Source organism: Pseudophryne corroboree, chromosome 1 (assembly GCF_028390025.1).
Source record: "Pseudophryne corroboree isolate aPseCor3 chromosome 1, aPseCor3.hap2, whole genome shotgun sequence".
NCBI classification, from domain to species: domain Eukaryota; kingdom Metazoa; phylum Chordata; class Amphibia; order Anura; family Myobatrachidae; genus Pseudophryne; species Pseudophryne corroboree.
The window spans coordinates 581,639,581-581,661,423 of NC_086444.1; the positions used below are offsets into that span (position 1 = coordinate 581,639,581).

At 39.2% G+C, this 21,843-nt stretch overlaps 1 pseudogene; it reads left to right on the forward strand.

The window, feature by feature from the left end:
- Positions 1–13,764: 13,764 nt before the first annotated feature.
- On the forward strand, positions 13,765–13,883 carry LOC134947740 (5S ribosomal RNA; annotated as a pseudogene).
- The last annotated feature ends 7,960 nt before the right edge of the window (positions 13,884–21,843 follow it).

Genomic DNA, 21,843 nt, shown 5'->3' on the forward strand with positions numbered 1-21,843 from the left:
TTTTAGTTGGGTTTTCTGCAGGTTCTATCAGTTTTACAAAACCATTGGTTAGTAATCCTTTGTTTGTATTGTTGCCCATTTCAAATAATCAGTAGTCTGTCTGATTGTCTACTTCTTTCTAAAGTCAGATTTTTTCATAAAATTTTCCATCAAACTTGTCTTTATTAAATCTCTGATGTGCAAATCCAATGGAAAATCAAACAGTAAATACACTCCTATAGTTTGTCAGAAAACATCAGTAACCCATCTAAAATGTGTGATAAGTTTTTTTGGGCTAGGTGAGCCAAAAATTTAGCTTTTTGGTTCCAATTCAATTTATGCCATGTTAACAGTGACATATGGATGTGGCAGCATCATAAGTTTGGGATGCTATTTCTCATTAGGGACTGAGCATCTTGTTAAAATTGAAGGATGAACGGATGATGCATCAGGACAATGATCCCAAACACAAGGTCAAAGCAACATTTGTGTTGTTGAACAGTAAGGTGAATGTTCTACAATGGCCAAGTTAAAGTCCATATCTCAATACAATTGATAATCTATGACATCCACCCAGTTGCAACCTAGAAATGCCCATTTCATAGACAGAGAGAAGTGGACATGCATGAAGAATGCATCCACTCTCGTAACCTCCATCAAGGTGTGTATGTATGCACAATCTGCAATTACTTTCTATGGTGCATGCACAGTCTGCAGACAATTGTCCACTTTTGGAGATGCATCTGACTCAGGCCCAAAATATGTAAGATTTAAAAAGTAGAAAACTTACTGCATTAAAAAAGGGACCTCTGTGTGTTTTGATGCTAAGTCTGGCAAGATAAGGTCAGTAGAACTTGGATTTCTTCATGCTTTCTGTAGTGTTGTGTATAATTGTCTGGTAATCATCAGACTATAACTTCTAAAGGCACATATTGTTTGAATTAGGGAACTCTACTATTTCAAATGAGAGTACCCGTGAGTTTATTAAAGTCATTTTGGAGGAAACTCAGCCCCATACCTGGACATCTTAGAGATTTCTGCAGTGCATGTATTATTCTCAGGTGATCATACTTGATTAACAAAAAAATAACCTTTCATGAGCCTCATCATTTGAAAGAGGGGCCTCTCTCTTTCAAAGATATCCATGAGCCTGTGGGTGTCAGGACTGAGGTGGTAGAACACTTTACCTGATAATTTACTTTTGATTTCATTTTGTTGGCTATCACGCACAATGATTCACCAAGCCAAAGCTCCTCCAGAGCTGCAGCAACAAGACAAAAAGAATGAGGCAGATCTAGATAAATATTAACTACATTTAAGCTTCTGTAGTGCTTAGGATAAGTGTGACTTGTCCTTACAGCAACTTACTTTACATCTGAAGGACAAGTTCCATTCATCCTTAGCAATGCAGTGGCTAAGGCATCCTGAGATATATTTATGCCATCCCTCATAGACTTCCTATCCCCATTTTAAGGTTTTGGGTGATACTGTATTCTTCTTTAAAATAATATATTATATATCACATTTTCTAATTACCTTTTCTAATTTAATTATTATTATTATTATTTATGTACTTTTTAGCTTATTCTTTACTGTTATTAGTTAATTTTTTTGTCTTAAAAAAAGGCTAAATAAACAAATGTAATAAATTAAAAAGTTCTAAAATATGTTTTATTATTGTATAATTTTTCTAGGAATTAGCTAATATAATTTTAGAAGGTGGCCAGTTTCTAATTATAATGTATTATCTGTCAGAACAAAGTAATGAATTCTGGCTTCTGTAGCATTTATTTGGCAAACTGAATAAACATCTGCTACTGTTGCTGTCTTCACTTGTAACCACTTAAGACAAATCACACTTGACCAGAGTCTTGAAGTGGATAAGTTGCACTGTGGACATGAACTACACGTTCCCTGAATTTTAGAATACTACTGAGAGCAGTTCCCACCATTGCGATAACCAGATGGCAGGGCTTTTCAACCTTCAGGCATTTTTAAGGTATGCAGGAGCAATTAATCTGCATCTTCATGTGTGGTGTAGCATGTTGGTAAGCGATGCTAAGAGTATAAATCGCAAACTATCAGAAACAAATTTGTCAAAGATGAGTTAAAGTAGGATCATGCAAAATTAATGACAAACTTTGCTTCCTAATCGTTGTCATTTGTTAAAGGTTGCTTTTGATTCATATGTTTCTTTTGTTTAAAAAATATCCACAGTTTATGAAAAAATTAGTTTATATTCTTTTTATGGGGTACTAGGTATTACTTTACTTCCTCGTTAATTTATTGTTCTTCTGCTGATGTTTATACTGTATCTGTTTTTCTTCAATAAATAGATAAGTGGAAGGGCCCATGCTTGTTCTTATGTATAGTAGCTATTGCCGAATGTGCATCAGTGTAGAGAGCTACAGTATCTTCAGTGAGCAGTTTCTGGAGCTCTGCTAAAAAAAAATAGAGAATACTGCATGCATGACGTTTAAGGAAAAGGGCACAGAAAGCTCACAGAGCTTTTTAGGCACTAGAAGTTCCCCAATGTTAGTCTAATCACACCTCTAGTGTTAATATTCACACAAAAGATGTCATAGTTCTTCAGACACATTTCAATGTTGTCTGTAAGGGTTCAAGTGAGCATATCATCAAATATTTTATTCTTTTGTAGAACTTTAATTGTTCTGCACTTTTACTGTAACTAAAAATACACCATAATATAAATTTTAACTGTATTCAGGCACATTTATGAACCACAGCAAGAGGTTTTCAAATTACAACATACAGTAAGAGATGTTTTTTTTAAAAGTGGTCCTTGAACATGTTGTTTTTTCAATCATATCTACATTTAAAAAATGTTCTGTAAATTTTCAAACTTTAGGTAGACTTTAGAAAAATATATATGCACAGGTTTGACAATGTTAATGCTGATTCAACCATTTTCATGCCTGCTATTTTTAGTTTGAGACTTTCAAAAATGTATATTAAACTTATATTAAAGCAGTGAATCTTTATTAATTTTGCGTTACAATGACACAGCATATTATTCAAGTATTTGTTTTTATCCAGAGATGTGCTAATTGGAAAAATCAATCAAAAAGATTTATGAAGTTTTGCTTAGTCAGATGTATAAGGCTGGTACATACATTTAGATCTGCAAACTGACAGACCTGCTGACAGAATGGTCAATTTGGTAAGCTATACACACTTATCAAGTGGCCGTTTAATACATTTTCCTGCTTCATTGTGATGTCATTGTCGACATATATTGTGGCCACACAATGGGTTGGTCAGTGGGTATCTGGCATTGGCTGTGCTACAGGGCTGACGTGATGTATGTGTGTGAACTACATCATTCACACCTGTACACACCCACCAGTCAGCTAATGATATATCATTCACAAAGTGTTCACAAAGTGTTTGCATAGCATAAGTCATGAGTGTTATGTATATTTATTTCAGGGCAAGTTATGTCACATTAGAATTTCTTTACTCAATTATTAATTTATACTGTGTTGTAAAACATGTATATTGTCTGAGTGGATCACAATAATTTGTTATTTTTTAGGTCATATTTTTTAGTAACATATGACAATGTTACTGGCTTTTCTCACCCTCTCTCTCTCTCTCTCTCTCTCTCTCTCTCTCTCTCTCACACACTCTCTCTTTCTCCCTTTTCCTCTTCCTCTGCCATTTTCACTTTTTCTATTAGCTGCTAGTTTATTAATCCTAAATAAAGGCAACACAACACAATCACAACATGTGTGCCACCTGAAGGCCTACATTGGATCTATAGGAGATTTATGCAGAGACATATTAAGGAGCCAGATTGAGTTCCATTACTCCTGGACAATCAAATTAAAGCTAAGGAAATGTAAGTGGGTCAGAGAGGGAGATAAGGAAGTCTGACTAGTGAGTGGGGCTACATATTCTGTGCAGTCCTGAAGGTACTGTACCACGGGAGATAAAAGAGGTGGAGCTGCTGCAGTCCTTAGATTCATAGTTGCAATACCTTTTCCTGTAAAGTAGGGAGGCCTTCAAAATGTCAAGAATTGATGGTTTTCATCAATGGTTTACACCATTTATTGCCATCATGTTAGTGGAAGGTTGGACTATGCAAGTGTCAGTCTACTTAAGGAAAGGGTGGGACTCTGCAAGCCTATTCAGGGGAGCTGGGATATTCATGATTCCCTCTGTGCCATGGAGATAGGAAAATATTGCCAAGTTCTCTGCCATTCATGCTGTTCTTACAAACAAGCCCTTTAAGTATGTGGAGTCACACAACATACAAAAAGCTGAACAGATATGGGATATAATTTATCACCTGCTAATCTAAACATCACTCAATGTAAACAGAGACACATCTACCTTAAAGATGGTACCAGCTATATTCTATATTCGTTAACATTTATCAATGACATCTTTCTCATTTGACAAGGCTCTGAGACAGACTTTATCAACATACTTGTTGAACCAAAAAATCTACCAATGTCAATGCAATTCACATGCAATATTCAAAAGGAACAAATTCATTTTCTAGATGTGACAATTTTCAGCACAGGTGATAATTTGGGCACAACATTGTACTGGAAATCCACTGACTGCAACACAATCCATTATGCCAGACAGCACTCCAAATCCCTGAAGGATAGATCACCCATCTCCAAGTTTCTCCATGGCATGAGGATCAATTCAGATGCACAGTTGGAAGAAACTCAAATAACTGAAATGACTGAATGATTCACAGAATGAGAGTACTCACTAACAACAGTTCATACAGTATATACCTTAATATGGCAAGACTGAAATACTAAAAGACATAAAGTGATTTCAAAAAGGCCAACAGTAATCATTTGGTTATCACCACGCAACATAACATACTGTAAATGCACCACTTTTCAGCATATCCACAAGAAACACTTGTCAATCATACAAACCAACCCGAAGTTGTAGACAACTGACCACTGATTACAGGGGTCTAAATTATTTCTTATTAGACCGACCTTACATTTTGATAGAAAAAAGGGACCTATATGGCTGGGGTATACAAAATCAGGTCGTGTTCGATGTGTGGCATGCATTACATGCCAGAGTATTCCTATTTATCAATACGGGATGCAATTACGTGGCCAGCATATGGGATGCCAGTGGTCAGCATATGGATGCCTGGATCCTGAAGACTGACAATTCCGCCAGCCACAATACAGGGGCTATTCTCACTTGTGGGTGTCCATGACACCCATAGAGTGGGAATAGAACCCCAACTGGCATTCTGCTGCCTGGAGCCCGGCATCAGTATGTTGACCATCGGGATCCCAAGCACCAGCCACGTAACTCCAACCCATCAATACACACTCCCATTCAGGGGTAAGGATAATCATTAGATACAGGCTTACCAGTATTTCTGCTGTTGTCATCCATTCTCTATGGGCTGATGTATGTAGTAAAGACTACCTGTGAATTCTGTGAGAGGATGGCTCACCAATGATCCTCAATTAGGTTGGCCCTGAATACTGGAGCCACTAATGAACCAATAGCCAGACACTTCATAGAGAAAAAGCACCAAGTGTCCTCCCTGATCATTGATTGTGTTCTGATGTCCATTAGAGATGGTGTGTGTTGATGTATTTCCATGACACTAACAATTTGATATTTTTCATAGGAATTTACTGATTTTCATTTGCTATTACCTGTGAATCATTAAGTATCTTCCATAGATTACTTAAGTGGAACTATATTCAATTGTTTATCTTCAGGATGGCCAGAGTATGTGAAAGATTATGTTAACCCTTTAAGTTAATTATTTATTTAAACATTTTTGTTCATTTTATTTATTTTTATTATTTAAAGTACTTTTCACTTTTATGCTTATTTTGTTTTTCTTTCACCAATTACTACTTAAGTAACATTGGATGTCATTAATCACTTTATGTCAAATCCACTCAGCATACAATGACATTAAAAATGACTGTTGTGTTAATTGGCCTGACTTTACTAGCTGTGCCAACCTGCCAACAGCCCAGTTGTTAATACAAGGGCACCTTTTCTCTCATTTACTGAAAGTGGGAAAGACATAATTTTCAATTCCCTGCAATACTTACAGACCAGAAGTGTGTCACACGTCTGGTCACTGAACCAGCTGCAAAACACTAAGTAGTAAATTTACTAAGAATCATATTTAATTGAGAATGCATTCTTGTGAAGGTTTAGCCTGTGTTTGAAACCCTGAGATTCACTAAAGAGAAACATAGGTGTAAATGCCGGTGTATAGCATCCCCCCCAATTGTGCCACCAGCACTGGGCCAATTAGCTGGTCCTGAACCAGCACCATGTTCATCAAATACTGTAAGTGTTTGTGTGTGTAGGGGGATGTAATGCCATAGCCAGGGTACAGACATCACAGGGTGACATGGCTAAAACATCATCCTCCCCCAGCTAGGCAACCTGGGCTATGGATTTATCAGAAAAAGGGGACCCTCCAATAAAGGGTGAGTATACCCATGGTCTGGTTGGTCCTGTTGGTGGTCGGTGCGAAGGTTGATTATGTAAAAATAGAATGAAATATAGTCTGTTACATTGAGACAGCAGGTGTCAGCAAGCCTCCCCCACATGCCAGCACTTGGAGAACCAAACATGCCAGCATGGCCTGGCAGTAAGGACCCTCTGGCACCTGTATCCCCACTAAAAAGGAAAAATGACAAGAAACACACATTGTTTAAATATTTTATAAATGTACTATTGTAGACAATGAACTTTGTATATGTCTGAGATGTTATTGATTTTATTGTGGTTTATTCAATTTTAACCTTTTTGCAATATACACTATATTTGTGATTGCTTTCTATTGATTGGGCAGCGCTCCAATACCTCTTCTGTATGCATTTGTATATTTTGAGGATCAGCTCCTCTTGGGGTGGTCTTCAGTATGTCGACTGATGGGATCCCGGCGCACAGTATACCGGCGCCGGGATCCCGACAGCTGGCATACCGACACTTATTCTCCCTCGTGGGGGTCCACGACCCCCCTGGAGGGAGAATAAAATAGCGTGGCGTGCATAGCGCGCAACCGTGCCTGTAGCGTGGTGAGCGCAGCGAGCCCGCAAGGGGATCATTTGCGCTCGCCACACTGTCGGTAAGCCGGCGGTCGGGCTCCCGGCGCCGTTATGCTGGTCGCCGGGAGCCCGACCGCCGGCATACCATAGTGAACCCCTCCTCTTGTGTGAAAGCACGTCATTAACAGTTGGCAATTGCCACTGAATGTGGGAGGTGTTCATTAGTGCCCTTCTTTGGATTTTGCCCTTTAAGATACACTCACCTGCACTCATGCTCACCTTCTGCTGGTGGTGATTGGTTCCCTTGTCCAGTTGGCATCCAGGTGTCTTGCCAAAATAAAAAAATGCTTTCCAGATCCAGCGGACATGGAAGCACTGCATATACAGTGCTTACCCAATCATGGCATTTTCCATGTGGTTTCCTGAACCTAAGCATTGAGTCACTCCTCTCTCAGCAAATCAGTGGAAGTTGCCATAGAAACCATCCGCTCATCGGTTTACAATGGAGTGTTTCTTTGCCAACCAGCTCTCAGGTGTAGGAAACCATGTGGGGAGCTGTCAGGGAATCAGGGAAACACAGTATATACTTTACAGGTGTCCATGATAGTTCGGGAGCAGCATTGTTTTTTATTTTAAGAAGACAAGTGGACCAATCAGAACCATGGACAAGGTGAGCATAAAGTGTGATTTTACAAAAAAGGTCCACCATATTCGGTGTGTGTGTTGTGGTTATTTAAATATTTCCTTTACAGTAGGACTATAGGTGCCAGAGGGACTTTACTGCCCAAGCATGCTGGCATTTGTGTTTCTCCATACTTGTGCTTTATCATACTTTCTCAATCCTCTTTACTTTATCCTTTGAAGTCTACACTCATATTCAATACATACAGTATGTCACTTGTTGACCCTCCTGACACACTCCTATCTCTGTGAAAGCTGTCCCTTAGTTTTCTTAGATCAAGGAAGCCCCTGTTACTGACTTCCTTAGGACTAAATCCTTTCCTTCTACTTCAAGCAAAGTTCTGGAGTAAACCACAACCTAAACTTTCTGAAGAGGAATGTGGGAGTTGCAGGCAGCTTCCTATCTGCTTTTACTGTGGGAATCCTGATCACTTTATTAGAGACTGTTCTCTTTGTAAGTAAAGGAAGGGTGACAGACCTCAACATCACAGCAGTCATATTTACAAACTATCATATGTGGTAATGTTATCTTCACTTTTCTCTGATCAGGACAGGCATATTAACATAGTAAATTAGAAAAAAGCTCAAGTCTACGATTGGAGTCCTGTGGCAATAAGACACAATTCCAAGTTTGGGAAACAAAATTGAGTGTGTCTCTCATCACCAGAGAGGTGTCTGCAGCCTCAAGGGAAGCATTGGACTTGTTAGCAGTAAGGAGGGATAATAGACTATGCAGCCTCTGAGGAGGCATCTGATCTGCTGACCCCAGGAGAGTATCTGATGTTCAGGCTTCAGAAGCAGCATCTGAGTTTCCTACTCAAAGAGGAGTTACTGATCTGTTTACCCAAGAAGGGGTGCTGGAATTGCCAACTCTAAGAAAGGTGTCTGAAATGTCAACTCCAGAAGGAGTCTCCAGGATTTCATCTCCAAGAGAAGTATCCAGGGCAAAGATCCCAGGCAGAAATCTTACAGCCACAGATGCAGACAAGAACTCCTGCCGCTTACCTTCTGAGAGTGTTACCATTTTGGCAGCCTGCATGGCTCAGGTTCATGATGAGCTATCTGAACACGCAGATTCTGCTCCTTCTGGTTCTAGCTGGATTCTGATTCCTTCAGTTCCAGCTGATTCAAGTGTCTCTGGACCCAATCTGGTCCCATCCGTCAGTCCAAAGTCTCTCCTGATACCAGACAACTCAAGTGTCTCTGTACCCAATCTGGTTCAATCCATCCATCTGAATGCTCCTTTGGTTCCAGTCAATTTAGCTGTCTCCAGACTGAATCAGGTCTCTTGCATCTGTCTAAAGGTTCCTCCGGTTTCTGATGGTTCAAGCTCTTCCGGACGGAGTCTTGTGCCAACCAATTGTCCAGTTCTATCTCCTTTGGTTCCAGCTGATTCAAGTTTCTTCGGATTCAATATGGTTCTACCCATCCTTCCAAAGACTCCTCCAGCTCCAGCCAGTTCAAGCTCATCTGCACACAATCAGGTTCCATACATTTGTCTGGGTAAAGAAATTATGTCTGCTAGTCTCAGTAAAGGACTTCTATTTTCTAGTAGTGAGAATAGACTTCAGTCTTCCTCCGTTTCTACTTCCTTGTCTACAAGTTCAGGGTCCACAGCTTCTGCAGATTACACAAGCTGTGGCATAAAGTGATCTGTCAACTCTGCCTGAAGACTCCTGTCAGTCAGTTCCAGAGATTGTGCCCTCTCTCCACACTGTAGCATCTCAAGCTTTCTCTACTCCTGCTTCTGCTTGGTTATTACAAGCTTCTATTTCCAAGTATATCTCTGAAGTTCTAAAGAATCTAGAATTGATTTTTTCTAAAGGTATGTCTCCAGTCAAGGCTCCTGAATCTGCCTTAATGTTTGGATCACATTCCCCAGTGACAGCGAGGAGTTCTTCTCATCCTTCCAAAGTTATTTCAAGTACTTCCAGCACAAGAACCTCAATCTGAGGTTGCTTCAAGGGTATCAGTTCCTTTGTGTTATACTCTGCCTTCTGAATGTTTGTCCGATGTTCAGTTTTTTGATCCTTCACTTTCTGAGCAAGATACTGCCTTGATGAATCAATACATAAGAGATTTCAAGAATAAGAATTGGAGTGCATCAAAATCAGTTTAAAGACAACAGTCTGATGACTTAAGATGACTACGCTACTTTTGACACCACTTCTGGTTCCTTATGTAGTTCCAAATTCCTTGCAGCACAGTTTGACATGTATACTGCCACTCCTAAAGAAAGGATTCCCATGACTTGGACTCAGTTTACAATTGTGAATTTGATAATGATTTAAGTTACATTTTGGGTGGAATTATTCTTCCTAGCCATGTCTTCTCCCAGGAAGAAAATTATTTTTATAGTGAGGGTCAATGGTCCACTTGTTCTGATATGAAAAGTCTTGCATCTGAAGATGAAAATGCGGAAGACTTCTGAGGAATACAGTTTGGGATTGTCCTTGAGTTCTTCTGGATTTCATTTCTCCAGCTTTCCGTACGAAAATTTTTCTTCAAAATTTCCCTAATTTTCAATTTTGGTTTCTGGGGTCCACCCTGAAGAGGGGGGTACTGTCACAATCCTGACTAAATTCTACATGTCTTGTGTCTTACTTCTGCCATCACTCCTGCAGTTCAACATACAAGCTGCAGTTCTGTTACTTGCTGATTAGCCACCTGTGTGAGAATTTCCCTGTGTGACTACCTGCAGGATCCTGTGTTCAGCAGCTGGCCTCTCTACTCCTTGTGTCTAGCTGTCAGTAAAGTCTCTACATGCTGTCTCTGCACAGCGCTCTCAGCATTCTGTGAGTCATCCTAATTGTGTTTCTCCACAGAGCACCACTCACACTCAGTATCTAGACTCATATACTGAATGACAGAGTTCCCTAAAACCCAGACAGGGGTCCAAGGTAATGAAATATGTTAAATGGTCGGGCTGTTTAGTTTACATTTAGTTATGTGTTTTAGTGGTGTCTATTGACACGAATTTTAGTTAATAAATTACATGGCAGGTAACTGTTTACATGTTACCTAGACAACACAGTGGTGTGCTGGTTCCTAGGCAACATCCTGCTGCCTGCCGGGGGCAGACGCATCACTTCCAGTTCTGGCAAATGCCGTGACAAGCGGTGTGGGGCTTGGCCCGGGATGCACTGGCGGGAGTTGCTGAAGGATCGGATAGGAGTTGGTATGTATAAATATGTTTGTTATTGTTATGTACTGTATCCTGATAGAGGGGGAAACCCCAAAACGTTGATTGATTAAAAGCGTCACAGCTATTTTTGCATGACTATTGGAGACTCTGAGTGCTCCTTTTTTCCCTGTTTTCTGCATATGTGGGGGGGCCGTTCCCACTAAGAGGGCACCGGAGCAAGCATAAGAGGTATTCCACAAGAGTGCCAGATCTAACAAGTGGATGCTTATTGTCTGTTTGAGCCCTGGTTCATGTAACACAGATACTTGAAGGCACCTGCATTACTTATGCCTTCACAGGATTTCTGATCTGTTTTGGCACTGAGCACTTTATTTGCACAGTTTGGACATTATTTGTTTGCACAATGGCACTTTATTGAACTGTATTACAGCATCTTTGGCCCAGGTGGGGTTGCTACAATATAATTCAAGATGTCTCAACCTACAGAGACAGGAGAGTTTACATCTTATGTACTGCAATGTGACAACTCTGATACTTTTTGTTATTCTGACCTAGAAGCTGATAATATCTTGTATAAGGAACCAGCATTTGATACTGCATTTACTGGGACAAATGAGGATTTGTTTAATGAATTATATAAATTTAAAAAAAACATGATTTTGACTTCGACATCATGGCCGCACTTTATCTGATTACTTCCGTGCCAAGCAGATCCCTCGTGGATTTAGAATACATAATCTACCAACAATAGGACTCAATAGCATACCATTCTGTAAAAAATGGATTTCAATACTTAACAAGTGCTCTATGGATTTGATCTTGCTTGTCATAGAGGAATCCACCAGGGAATGTAACATAACCAAATAAAAAGTAAATAATTTTGAAACTTTGCATAAATAAATTGGAAGAGGATAAAACAGTTAACTGGATAAACTCAGTACACAATTAGAGCAATATCAAACAGAGCTTATCAAATTCAAAAAACAAAAACTCATTAAAGTACAGCAAGATTATGAGTTACATCGAGTATACCCCTGGTTGGGCACCAATAACGTACAGAGGAAGACGGCACAACATCAGTTCTTTCGTAAATGACGTCCATTTACAAAACATTCAAGCACATCAGCTAGTGAGACACATGACCGTTCCCCCACTGCTTCAACCTCACAGACACCAAGTTCCCCTTTAGGGTGACATACCCAGGCAGGGGTGAATGCCCAAAAAGGAAACCAACCCAGAGGGGCGGCCAACAAGGCTGGCAAAAGCATGCAGATGCCGCCAAAAGGAGGGAGGAAGTAATATTTAATCTTCCATCTTGCACACTGTCCGCATCTTTAATTAGTGTTCTCGGCAAGGGACTATCATTTATCCCTACAAATAAACAAGATTAGTTCAAAAATAAGTTGGAGAACTACAAGCTGCAGAGAACTCTAAAACTTAAAGAATATTTTGACAAACAACCCAATGCCGACATGACGGAGAAATTGCCACAACAACTTTGCAAATTGGGACCTAGGTCTCAGTTTGAACCTATTTCTACAAACTCGTCAATTAGGACATTCTGCCGGATGGTGGATTCTTTGATGTATGCTGGGACATTTGACCACAGTCATCCTAAATTATCAAAGGATGAACAACAGGCACTTAAGGCATTGGGATCATGTGAACAAGCTCCTCCCTCACTTCCGGTCCGGCACCCGACGTCCGGGACCTCCGTAACGGAGCTCCGACGGGCGGACTCCCCTCCAGCTCACACACAGCAAGTATAGCATCGCTCTCTGCAGCTAGCATCAGCCCTCTGGTTAAGGTCTCAATCCCCTTGTGCCCGGCGCCGGTACAGGGGAGAAGTCTCATTACTCTGTCCATAGTAACCAGTTTTGCTGACTGACGTTTTTCATGGTTATTGCATGCACACACTGGGCATTTACACTGGGCATTTACCCAGTGCAGGGAAACTATTCATTAGCCTGCTATTTGTGCATCTAAGCCTTTATTACTAGTGTCAGAGCTACCAGTTCAGTCAGTCAATTCAGTGTATTACACACATCCTTGCAGCAGGAGAGCTTTGCTTTTGCAATACTATTGCCAGTATTTATTCATATACATTCTGTCTTTACAAATTGTTACAATTGTTTAAATACAGCTGTATCTTTCCTTAATAGACAGATAGCTGCTTTTGCAGCTTGTGTGCTGGAGTCTATGTGTATTTTCACTGTGCTATTTAAGTCAGCGTATGGTATCTCTGCAACTTATTTAGTAATTCATCATTGTGATGATTATTTAAATACAATTGTATTTTTCTATAACAGACAAACAGCTGCCAAGGCAGCTCATGTGCTGGATTCTATGTGAATTTTCATGTTACTATATGAGCCATTATTTTCACAATTCATTCAGCAATCTATTTCTGTGATCACTGCTATACATTTGTTTTTTTTGCAGCAGACAGATAGTAGTTTAGGCAGCTTTTTGTGCTGCATTCTTTGTGAAATTGCATGTTTCAGCATATATTATTTCTGTATTATTTTGAGAACACATTTACAACTTTGACATTTCCTGATCATTTACTCAGGTTATATTACTGCGTTGATATCTTTTGGAAATTGACATAAGGGTGAATCCTTACAGCACCTTCAATCACAAGATATAATTCAGCTATGAGGACATACCATTCTGTTTAATGCCATACCACAATTTCCTTGTGGGAAATTTGGTATTTGTTCTTATCTGAATTCACTTATGGGCGATTTCCCACGAGAGAAACAAATCATTTTGCACCCATTTCACTCATATATATTGTGGTGTCTCTCTTTCAAGCTGCCTATTGGGCAATATTTGGCGTTATCTATCAGATTAATTTGTCCTAATCAGCTCAAGCAGCAGCATCCCTCCCCACAGCAGATAGGCACTTACCTGACTTTCTACAGTCATACCATGCTGGACATGCCCGATCTCGTCTGATCTTGGAAGCCAAGCAGCATTGGGCCTGGTTAGTACCAGAAAGGGTGACCCTCTGGGAATACTGGGTACTGTAGTATTAAGGAACTTACCTTCTGCCGATCAGTAAAATCCACCACCAGCGATTTTTGCAGCATACTTACCTAAGCTGACTAGTCCACCAGGAGTCCGGATTCACAAAAGCCAGTTCATCTTGAATCTCTCTTATGAATATACAGGTGTATATCTATTCATAAGTGGATGGAGATAACAAGAATTTCTATATTTTCGCTTTTGACAAACGTCGAACATTAACACTCGCTTAATATCCAGTGGGTGTGCAGACAAATCTTCTGCCACCTACAGTACACCCAGTGAGTAACATATCTTCTTATTTGTATTTGTATTTAATACTTGTCTTAATCAATTTTGCTGACATACACAGCAACATTTTTATCATTGTTTTTGTCTGTTTAAAAAATTAAACGTTAAGTTTTATCTTTGCATATACATTGTTTATACTTTCACAAACTTATCTATCAGTCTATTTAAACTAAGTGTGCCCCAGTGAGACACAAAAACAGTCCCTCTTTTGCTTCACTGCAAAACAACCCTTTCATAGTTTGATCTGAACTAATGTCTGGGAGCACCGCCAACCCAGTTCTACCCTAAAAGCCCTAAAGGCAAAGTCGGTAGCTTTATGTTGGTCACCATTCTTGTCATTTTTGCCTCATTTGATATACAAATTGTATGACATTTGTCAAATTTTTATACAATCTGGTCCAGTGCAGATCCCAAAACCCCCCACCCATTACGGCATTGGGAACTAGGCAGGACAGTATTGTCCACAATACTGACAAGGGGGATCTGTTGTGGTTATGGACATTGATGATTATCGTAGTGAATGTGTGCGCCTTCTTAATGATGGTGATACGTACTGTTGTTTAGAGTCTGATTCCACAGACCAGTATAAATGTGAATTGGATAAGATTCTTGATCAAGCTGTTTGTGATGATGTTATTTATCAATTTGTCTGCATTAAATTGAAGACAGAATTTCCTAAGATCCCTATATTTTATACTATACCTAAAATTCACAAGGATCCTCAGTGTCCTCCCTGCAGACCCACTGTGTCTACAAGGGAGTCCCTGTGTGAACCTATTTCCATCTATTTAGATATGTTTTTTCAGCTGTGTATACAAAATACATTCACTCACTTGAAGGATACCTTCATGTTACTGAGGCATTTTAACGATCTACAAATGGTACCAGATGACATCACAATGGCCACTTTGGAGGTGGCCAGCTTATAAACTAGCATACCCCATCAGGCAGGTGTGGAGGCAGTTAGACACCTGGTAGTTAATAATCCCTTATAAAAAGGCCCGGCAATTGATTTTTTTTGACACTGCTGATATTTACTTTAAAGCATAATTATTTTTTATTTGATCTGAGAATTTACTGTCAAAACACGGGGTGTGCCATGGGGTCGGTGGTCACACCATTATTTGCAAATAGTTACATGTGGGAGATAGAGCAAGACATATTCTTTGAGAATACCAGTATATCTGACAATATATACTTATAATATTGCTATATAGATGACTTTCTCATCTTCTGGAAAGGTGACATCACAGTGCTGATAGCACTTGTTGACAAGCATAATCTTACTTCTAGTCCCATCAAATTAACATATAATACCAGTACCAGCAGTGTAAACTATTTGGATGTGAATATCCAGATTCAGGATAATAAAATTCAGACTACACTTTACACCAAACTGACGGACAGGAATAATCTGTTGAGAGATAACAGTTTCCATCCATGTCCAACTGGTACAGGCCTACCTTATACCTCTTTTCCAGTAGCTTTTAAAACATGGGTAAATGCGCAGGGGCGCGCATTTACCCGTGTTTTTCCTAGTGGAAAAGGATCCCCCTGCAAATTCCCGGATCAAGTGATCCGGGAATCCTACCCGGGTAGCTTGCCGGGTTGAACACGGGAGCTGTGTCGACACGGGAGCTGTGTCGACACGGCTCCCATTCACAGTGTATGGGAGGGCGGTGCTGGGAGATCATGTGATCTCCCAGCGCCGCCCCTGCCACGTCACTAGCAGCGTCACCAACCCAGCAATATGCCAGGTTGGTAAGCGCTGTGGGAAAGGGGGCTGTAGCATTGGTCGCAGCCATGTCAGGCTACATGGCTGTGACCCGTGCTACAGATGGAAAAGGGGTATTATTCACAGTTCCTCCCGGTGTGTCGGATTTCGAGTGGAAACTGATAAACAATTGGAGATTATGTTGAAAATATTTGTTGATAGAGGGTATCCAGTAGATGAATTAGAGACAGCTAGGCAAAATGTGCTCAATCAAAAATGAGAGGATCTTCTTTCAGATAAAAAGAAAAAACAGCAGGCCAATCTTATACCATGGATCAGTGAATATAATATGCAAACTAAATACACCATAAAAAAGGTTAGAGCTTTTTCGCCAGTTGTTGTGACTGACCCTGACCTAACTGCACTACATGGGACACAATTATTATAAGGGCATACCAGAAGTCGTAATATCAGGGATATCAGGGATGTCGTTGTGAAAACGGACATCTCTGGCTTTGGAAAACCAAATAAACATCATTTCTTAAGCCATAAGAATGGTTTCTTTAGCTGTTTGGGGTGTACCACATGTGGATATCTCCAAACAGGGGACACAGTGGTGCATACCCAATCAGGGAAAATATTTAAAATCAATTGGCCCCTGACTTGCACCTCGAGGTTTGTAGTGTATGCATTGTTCTTTCCCTGTGGGATGCACCATGTCGGCAAAACCACTTGTCAATTCAAGGAGAGGATGGTGCAACATAGAACTGCTATTAGATCAGCCATTTCCACAGGTTACAATGAACAACCTGTGGCCCGACATTTTGCCACAATCCGGTATAAGATTATTGATCATTTTCCCCTAGGCATTGTAACAGGCACAAAAGACTGCTAATTAGAGGCCCGCTGGATATTCAAACTAGACACCCTTACACCTAAAGGTTTAAATAAACATATGGGGTTAAGCAGTTTTTTGTAGCAAAGTATTCTTATCATTTTGATCAGTCTTAATAGTATTATTGTCTTTTTTATTGTATTTTATAAACTAACATAAATTTAAGTAAATTTCAATTTAAGTAGGTTGATAAAACACATTGCTGTTTAATAAAGGTTTTGTAATTTTTTTTGCAGGGACTAGAAGTTTATCCCGGATAGAAATGGTTAACATTGCACTGCATTTGGTGCATAATTTATAAATAAACAATTATAGCCCACAAATTATTTGCATATGTATATAGCTACCCCGTTATGTGTCTTATATTGCTGTATAGTTCGTATGTATATACTGTATGTATATATATGTATATCCCCTGTTGCAAAACCTGTTGATGAATCAAAAACACGGCACAGCCGGTTACTACCGATGCAGTTTATCATGAGATTTTGAGCGGTATTAATGCTAGGTATAAAAAAACTGTGAAATACTATTGAGGATGACTCTGATGGTAGTGTAATGTAGCCCATGTCGCTACAAACCCTTAACAAAAGTCGAATAAATGTTTTAAACTCCCCGGGATTAACAACGCCGCACGGCTACTTACTTCCTAGGAAAAGATCCGTAAACCTATTTCAGGAACCACAGTGGCTGAAACTATAACAAATAACTAATTTATACTATTTTTATACACTGTATTTTGTGTAAGTATTTTGCACCACAATGTTGAAAAATGTATTGTGTCAATAATATTTGATGTCATGTTTTAAATGTGAAGTTTTACCGTGTTATTCAACGCCTATATTTCTGTAACTATAATTTGCATATACCAATAAAATATACTTATAATTTATAAAACAGTGCTTTGTTCTTTGTTTCTAATTGATATACACGGAAGAAACCCACAATCACCCGATATAAAGTTTAATAAACAACGTTGTTTATTAGAAAAGCATCAAAGATATGGCGCGTTGTACATAAAACGCTTCAAACACAACGTTGATTACAAGTTACACAAACAATGCAGCATTGTACATAAAATGCATCACACACAATGTTGTGTGTGAAACGTTTTATGTACAACGCATCATAGTTATGACCCATTGTACATAAAACGCTTCACACACAACATTGGTTACAAGATACCCAAGTCTGTATATATCTAACCGTATAATGACTCAGACAATGACTATTTGGGAGACGTCTTACAAAATTTGAAACAAAACGATCATTACGTTTTGTGTCAACACTAAAACACTAAAACTGGCCAGTACATCTGCATATTTGTAATTTTTACACATGAAAAATATAAAGTATACGCAATATTGACCGTAAACGGTGCTGTTAAAATTTTGCAACTGTTTATTTTGGTGATAAATACTTTTTGAATTCAAGTTTAAAAATTGCATTATAGCCTTGGGAATAGGGTGCTGTCAGGGGAATAAAAAAAGTAACATTCACGCTGTTCGGTAAAATAAACAGCCAACCAGTGCTCACCCGGCTGCCCGCTGCTATGCGTATTGATAACAAATGCGCAGGGGTATTGTGACAGTTTACTGGTCAGTAACATATCGCACGGAAAGGTACCTTTAAAAATTAGTTGCGTCATTGGGTTTGCGTACAGTATGCAGTTTATCTGTAATGTGTTAATCTTGCTTTCGTGTAATGCTGATTGTTAAAATATGCGATAAATATGTTAAAATATGCGATAAATATTAAAATTATTTATTTAATTTAAAGATAATCATACAGCACATCACGCCTTTGATTCATTTCGATGATATTATCAAATATTGCATATATTATCACATTGACTGTCCGGTCTAACGTTTCAGCAAAACGAAATTTGGCACGTAGATTCCCCGTTCTGATTAGCGAGAGGTGCTCAGCGCATTCCTGTTCAGGTGAAAGATTAAAAGCAAATAGCGAGTAAACGTTGAGGTACTCTTCACAGTCAATTAGTATACCTGAATCTGATTTCTGTTTATTTGTGATTAGTATAAGTGACATGTACTCGCGAACAGCATTATCGTGTTCAAAGTCGGGTTGAAATGGCTTGGCTGGATGCGGGGTTCCATCCAGGTAAAGGGACGCAAAGTTTACGTTTTTATGTTCAAAACATAGTGGGTTCCTGTCATAGGCTCCTGAAAACGCTTCGTTGTCTACAAACGCAGATATAACTGTTTTTGGTACTTGGCCTAAAAAGAGATTTTCTAAATTAAATACTCTACTACCCGTTGGTACGCTGTATATTTTCATACTAACACGATCAATCGTGTATTTTGCATTGCCATTACCGACTAATCCGCAACCGTACTTGTATGCACTGCCGTGAAAACCGGGTAATCCATTACCGGCTTGAGATTTATAATATTGCGCATAGAGAGCAGGATTGCCATAATTTTTAACAGCGACCATTCTGTTTAGTTAATAAAATTCAGTTTTGCGGCGTCTGAAGTGTAGTTTCATGATTGCTTTCCCAAACTTAAATGCCATGTTCTCGTTCTGGTCGTTCTTTATCTCTATGGCTATCGTGTCAAAATGTGCTTTGCACAATGGTACGTAATCGGGCTTCTTATTGTGATCACCTCATTGTTATAACCCTTAATTTCAACAGTGCGAAGTAGTGGTACATAACTATCCCCGACCCTCTGGTGTTCGATAAATGTCTGTGTACACATACAGCGTACATTGGCCGCATTTGATGTCGGCGCATGGTTTAGAAATCTGTTTTAGGTTGTAAACCAAGGATCTTTGTCAGTTTATCCCCGGCTGTAAGTTGATACAGCTGCTTACTGTCGCATGTTACAATGCGCTCAAGAGGATCGTACGTTAGTCTTAATCCACCCTCCAGTTTATGCCACTTAATTTCCACGTTGATTAAATCCTGTAGCGCGTCGATTGTTTTATAAAAACCGGGTTAAACGCACACGGTTGTGAAATCCACAACTGACTTGGAAAGCATGCCATCCTGTGTTAGTTGTAGCCTACAGTCTTGTATATCCAAAGTATTCCACGTGTGCGGGTATTGTATCTCTGTAAGAGCCACTTCCCATTCGCCATTTAAGTCTATCAGTTTAGCCAACTTTGTCATATAGTTAGAAATCTTATTTTGCGGAAATGTGGCTGCTGAAGCGTTTCTCAGCAGTGTTATGTAGAACGATTTATCATCCATCGTCCTCTTTGTTTATATATCTTTTATCTCCGATGCCGCGACCCAACTGTTACATTTTGCGGGGTATCCCCGCCACTTGACTAACGTGTATTTCCGCCCTCTGACCGTCTTATTTTTTAAAATATTTTCCACTTTGTAAACCCTGTTATAGTTTTTTGGTATGCTTTTAAGCTCTTCAGGATAAAACTGCCTGTAATAGTCTCACCGTAGAGATCCTCCAACATGTAAAGCGGCTTAAGACCTTTCGTGTTCACGCCTCGTATTACAAATATCTCCTCAGAAAAACTCTTCGTAGCCTTTCTGAATTATGTCCTTATATTTAGAAATACGGACGTGGTCACCAACTCCTAAACAAATGGGTGTTTTCTTACTTCTAAAGTAATCACCGTAGGTCGCTTTGAAGACACTCAAAGCGTTAGAGTAATTCACATAGTTTGTAGTGCGCTTAATCATTCCTTGGTAAGTGTTATTATAATTGTGTATAAAGTCTTGTAAAACGTCTATATATCTGAAGGTATTCTTTGCAGTGAAATTGTGCCACATTCATGTTTTTAAAGTCCTATTGAAACGCTCTATAACCGCTGCTTTCACATCGTTATTGGTTGTGAAATGATTTATACCATATTTTTCTAATACCTTTTTAGGATTATGTTTAGAAACTCTTTACCATTATCGGTTTGTAGCTCCATCGGCACCTCCCCCTGCTGGAATATTTTTTCAAAAGCCTTAGCAACTGTTGCAGCGTTCTTAGCGGTCAGACTTTCTGCCCAGGCCCTCTTACTGAATATATCGATGATAGTTAATATGTATTTAATACCATCATTGTATTTTGACAGATCTATGAGCGAAACCAAATTGCATTGCCACTGTTGATTTTTTTTATACCCGATACACAAATCATGTTCCTTTTATAGTTTTTTCTTGCCGGTTTGTGCAACGTGTATGCGTCTTGTTCTTGTAACCACTTTCTTATGTCGGATATTTTAAATGTATTTTTAACTGAACCATAATATTTATCAATACCGCTAAAACTACCTGGTTTTAATACTGTGTAATATGCTTCTTTCATCCGCTTGATTTGACGCGTGGCATTGCGTGACATTCTGCGACTGGTGTTGCGTAACATTCTTTTCAAAGCAATTATCTTTTAATACAGTTTGATATCGAGCTCTATAAATGTTATATCAAGTTCATATAAAATCGATATCAAACTCTAAGTACATTAATGATAACCAGATGCTTTTGTTATGTCATAATGTGCTGATGTTAAAATTAACAGCTATGTATTCAACATAATAACTCGCTGGTTATCTGGCAGAATTTCTATGATGCGCTACAACTTCAAATCAATTGTCTTTTAATACAGTTTGATATAGAGCTCTATAAATTTTATATCGATTTTATATAAAATTGATATCAAGCACTATAATTTGATATCAAAGGGGTGTGGCAGTGGGTGTCAACCTGTCAAAATCAATTAAGTTTGATAGAAAGGTGCTCTCTATCTACTAAAATTGGATGTATGTATCTCTGGAATGCCTTGATCAATTTTCACCAAACTTGTTACACATATGCATTACAATCTGAAAAGAAATGCTGTGGGGGTAAGACACTCCTAGAAGCCCTAGGGGTGGGGATGGTAAACGGGTGACATTTAAAAATGCATAGTTTTTGGCCATAGCTCTGGAATGCCTGGAGCAATTTACACCAAACTTGGTACACCTATGTCTTACAATCTGAAAAAAATACTGTGGGGGTAAGACATCCCTAGCACCCCTAGAGGTGGGGGTGGTAAGGGGGTGACATGTAAAAATCCATAATTTTCAGCATAGCTCTGTAATGCCTGGAGTAATT